The 4,907-nt window shown below is 46.3% G+C and overlaps 1 protein-coding gene across 2 annotated transcripts in view; it reads left to right on the top strand.

Moving 5' to 3' along the window:
* CASC3 (cancer susceptibility 3) overlaps positions 1-1,832 on the top strand; it is a 24,458-nt gene extending 22,626 nt beyond the window's left edge. Inside the window, exon 14 of one of the 2 annotated variants that reach the window (XM_012803053.1) lies at positions 168-1,832. The gene's annotated coding sequence lies outside the window, so the exon portion shown is untranslated. Of the gene's footprint in view, positions 1-162 lie in introns of both variants that reach the window. The other variant, XM_003786400.2, reaches the window with a different exon arrangement.
* Positions 1,833-4,907: the final 3,075 nt, after the last annotated feature.

Genomic DNA, 4,907 nt, shown 5'->3' with positions numbered 1-4,907 from the left:
ATTCGAACCCGCCACCTTAGGTGTACGTGGCTGGCGCCCTAGCCGGTTGAGCTATAGGCGCCGAGCCTAGAAACGTGGCTTTTTGAAAACAGCTTGTCAATGCCCAGGAAGTCCACTACTAACGCTTTGGTGGTGTTCTTCCCTTTTCCCAACCCCTGTCAGAACAGCAGAGGTGAGAACTCAGGAGAGAAGAGAAATACAACTGGCTATCTACTACCAGGAGGGCTTCAAAGATAGAGGGTGGCTCCTGCCAGTAAGCAGCTGAAGGAGAAGGACCCCTGCCTTCCTCTGAGGACAGGCTCTGTTGGAGAGAGGGAGAAACAAGTGGACTGCCTCCCATCTCCACCTGTCACTTGAGTTGGCTGTGTTCAGGGGAGCAGACATCCAGACAGCCCAGCTTCTGAGTCCAGATCCAGAAGCCCATGTCTTTTGCTCTTCTTCACTTTCTCCTGGGAAACTCAAGTGTCTTCTGTTCCCAGGGAAGTTCTTTCCTGTTTGTTTTGTTTTCTAAGATGTTCATTTTTAAAACCTGGCTTGCTGTTCTTAAACTAATATTCTTTTAGTTCTCTGCCTTTAAATGAAACGGTTCATTCTTCTGGTTGCTGGCTCCTCTGGGTTCCCCTTGACTCTTCTTTGCATCCCAAATAATGGAGACTGTATCAGCCAGCCTTCCCCCACCAAATCTAAAAAGACCTGGCCTTTCTGGATTCTCTTAACTCCTCTAACCCTGTGAAAGCATAACTCTGCACAGTGTGTCCCATTATGCAAAAAAGGTTAGAGTAGATGGGTAGGACCCCTTCTTTTTGACTTAAGTTTTTAGGAGTCTGAGCTTCTGTGATTACCTGTACCCTGGTGGGCTCAGTCCTCTACTGAGGGCAAAGTCTCTACTGTGGGGAAAGATGGCAAACCAGTTGCTTTTGTGCAAAAGGAAGGATGGAGTGAGAACCTTTGCACCTTAGGGGTATGTATTCACATGGTCCTTAGGGCTCAGTCTTTGAGGTAAGTGGAATTAGAGGGTCCTGCTTCTCTTCTTTTCCATTCCTCCAATCATACCCCCTTTTTCAGTTGCTGTGGACCAATGCACCTCTCTAGAGGCAAATATTATCCAGCAAGCAATTTACCCTGTCCTTTGCAGTTGCTTTTCTCTGAATCTTTCCTGCTGTAAGTGTTTTTGATGTTACTTTCTTATTTCCCCAAATTCTACTCTTTTTTCCTTGCAAACAGAAGATACCACACCTGGGCTTAAGGCCTAAGGAAGCCAGTCACCTTCTGGGCAAAGGCTCCTCTTTTCTTTCCTTCCTATCTGTGGCACTGAACCACTTCCCTGCTGCCTCTGCAGAAGAGACTACTGTTATTACAGCACTCTTGTATGCCAGGGATAACTTGGCCACTGTCCCTGTCCTTCTAAAAAACCAGAGGGAGAAAGTGGTGGCTGTGCCTCTTCCCCCAGTAATGTCAGTTTTTATTCCTTCCCTCCCACAGCTGGCCTAACTACTCTGAGTCACAGGTGTGGGATGGGGAGTAAGGGAGAGGCACTTAAGCTATAACCCCCAAGGAGGAAATAGCTAAGAGATTCTTCCAGGGGTAACTGGTGGTTGTGCCTTTTGTAGGCTGTTCCCTTTGCCTTAAACCTGAAGATGTCTCCTCAAGCCTGTGGGCAGCATGCCCAGAATCCCAGACCTTAAGACACTGTGACAGTTGTCTCTGTTGGTCCACTGTGTTTAGTTGCAAGGATTTCTCTATGTGTGTTGTTTTTTGTTACTGTTTAAAGGGTGCACATTTGTGATCAGCATTGTGACTTGGAGATAATAAAATTTAGACTATAAATTTGGCTCCCTTGCCAGTGTTTTGAGTCTTTTTTTTTTAAACATCCCACTGGGAGACAAATGTATGAGTCCTGATTTCGGAGGGAAGGAAGGAGAGAAAAGAACTCCATAATTCCCCCACAGGGTTATAGTTACTACTTGTGCCAGCTCAGATTTGTGAAATGGAAGGCCACAGAGGTTAGGGACCACTTTGTCTGTATTCCCCATATATAATTTCATTGCCACAAAGATACCAGGATATCATGCAATCCATTGAATTAAGTGTCAGGGACAGAAAAACTAATGAGATGGTGCTTATTCATGTAAATATCCAGTGTCCCTTATGCCTTTGTGTTTGGCAAGTAAACTTCCCAAGGTAATGTGTCATTAATGTCAGTATAACTGTGGATCAAGGCCCGACAAGAGGAAAGGTGCAGATAGGTCTCTTTCTTTAAAAATAAAGACTCAGGTTGAGTGCAGTGACTCAAGCCTATAATCCTAGAACTCTGGAAGGTGAAGGTGGGAAGATCCCATGAGCTCAGGAGTTTGAGAACAGCCTGAGCAAGAGCAAGACCCTATCTGTACTAAAGATAGAAAAATTAGCTGGGGGCAGCGCCTGTGGCTCAAAAGGATAGGGCCCTAGCTCTATATGCCAGAGGTGGTGGGTTCAAACCCAGCCCCAGCCAAAAGAAAAAGAAAAAGTTAGCTGGACATTGTGGAGAGTGTGTATAGTCCCATCTACTCAGGGGGTTGAGGCAGGAGGAACTTTCGAACCTAGGAGTTTGAGGTTGCTGTGAGCTAGGCTGATGCCATCACAGTCTAACAGACTCACAGAGTGAGACTCGTTTCAAAAATAAAGCAAAAAGGAACTAAAAAGTAAAGACCCTGGCACTGAACTATTAAGGACCATAGTCTAAGGGAGAGTCTCCTGTTCACCTTAGTACAGGTAAGAGGAAGGAAAATGAAAAGGCTATCAGCTATGGCTCATGCTTCATTTTACCCAGGCCACTTGACCTCTGAAGCTTACAGGGCAATTCTCAGTTTTGAATTGACTTACCTCCAGATCCTTAGTGCAGTGAAAGTTTACTGTAGAGGATATCTCTGGTATGGGAAAACAACTGAGTGTAATGTGGCCTGAAACCCAGCATTTGTTCTTGGTATCACCAAATCCATACACTGGAGAGGTGGGCATCAAGGTGCATCTTAAAATGACAGTTGGGACTCCCCTCTATACCTTTCTGTGCTGCTGCTATAGCCAGAGGACCAAGCCTTTTCTGACCCCCATCCCTAATTCCTCTTTAAGTCATGTCAGTTTGTTTCTCCTTTCCCACAGGGTGATGGGTAACTATAGTCCTGGTCTCCTGGGGTCATGCAAAGAATGCCAGCCAGCTTCAGTGGTGGGTTACTGGCAAGAGTATAAGATGCTTCCCCCTCACCCCTGCCTTTTGCTTCCCCAGTCCTGCGGTTAGATCCCATTGCTCTCTGTTGCCCTGGTAACCAGCTCAGCAAGAAGAAACTCAAGCTCAGCAAAGCCCCCAGGTTCTCTCTGCCCTCCCAGGCTACCTCTCAGTGGGCAGAAAGAAGGGGAATGTAAGGGGCAGACAGATCAGCCTTAGGTAGCCCTGCCTGGTCCCATTCTTAAAGCTCATGGTCTGGGTACTCAAAGCTTTTTGGCCCCCATCTCCATATATTTATTCATACCACTCAGTCTTCCTTCTTTATTTCTTAAATGATAGAGTGTAGGTTCCCTGCTAACCCTTCTCCCTTCAGGATCCACACACAGGCCTTAGAATAGCAGAGACTTGAAAATCCAAAGTCATCGGCTCAGTGCCAGCCACATAGACCTGAGCTGGCAGGTTCAAATCCAGCCCAGGCCCACCAAACAGCAGTGACGGCTGCAACCAAAAAATAGCTGGGCATTGTGGCAGGCACCTGTAGTCCCAGCTACTTGGAGGTGGAGGCAGGAGAATCACTTGAGCCCAGGAGGTTGCTGTGAGCTGTGATGCCACAACCCTCTACCCAGGGTAACAGCTGGAGGCTCTGCCTCAAAAAAATAAAAACAAAAAGCAAGGTCATCTCCCAGTATCTACAGCACACTTGAGTTGTCCCTTGGGCAGTGGTTTTCTTCCCTGGCTAGTGGAATCAGCTAGCTTTTCAAAAATACCATAAGCCTCAGAAATCTGATTTAATTGGCATATGGCCTGGGCATCAGTATTTCTGAAAAGCTGCTCTGTGTAATTCCAGTGTGCAGTCAGAATGAAAACCACTGTTGCTCTAGGAGAACCATCATATGATGCTGACTTCCTTCCCCGATCTAAGGTCTTTAATCTTGACCTGATATCCTTGAGTAGTTGGACATGTCCTCAGGTCCTATTCCCTAAACTTCTAGTTTCTAAAAGTCTCATTACTTTTATTTCTAGTCCCCACGCCCATCACACTCCCCAATTCTTCACCCTTTCTAACCAACAATCCCAAATCCTGCCCAGAGAGGAGGTTACCAAGGCAACCGGCTTAATCTGGTAACTGTGGCATGTGTTGGGAGAGACACCCGCCCTCCCCTCTTTCTCTTCAGTTCATAAAATGCTACCTGGGGAGCTCCAAGCCACCCCAGCCAGTTTCTGTTTTCAACCCGGAGAATATTGGGATATCCAATAAAGGGAGCATGAGGAGCTGATACTCATACCTCAAAATCTAACTTGTTAGCCAAAATTGTGCTCTCTTCTTTTTACTGTTCCTTTTCTAAATCCACAAACAGATGGGTGTGCAAATTTTTATTTCTGTGAACACATGCTCTAGCACACATGGAACTAGATATACACATATAGTGACATGTATGTAGTACACACCCTGTTCAGTTTTACCACCACTCCCAGCCATTAGCATTCCTACCCCTGCCGGGTTGGTGCACAGTAAACAGGGGTGGAGCATTGTCCATAAAGCCTCAACCCATCTGGAACCTGATGCCACTCTCCCCACCTTGTAAGCCTAACCTAGATGTGCTCACACTGCATATGCCTTTATACCCATGTTCTTCCTAGGGCAGTGTACTCTTTTTTTTTTTTTTTTTTTTGAGACAGAGCCTCAAGCTGTCCCCCTGGGTAG

Source organism: Otolemur garnettii, unplaced genomic scaffold (assembly GCF_000181295.1).
Source record: "Otolemur garnettii isolate 467f Iridium unplaced genomic scaffold, OtoGar3 scaffold00018, whole genome shotgun sequence".
NCBI classification, from domain to species: Eukaryota; Metazoa; Chordata; class Mammalia; order Primates; family Galagidae; genus Otolemur; species Otolemur garnettii.
The sequence above is the reverse complement of the archived record's forward strand: the minus strand, read 5'-3'. Positions and strand labels throughout refer to the sequence as shown.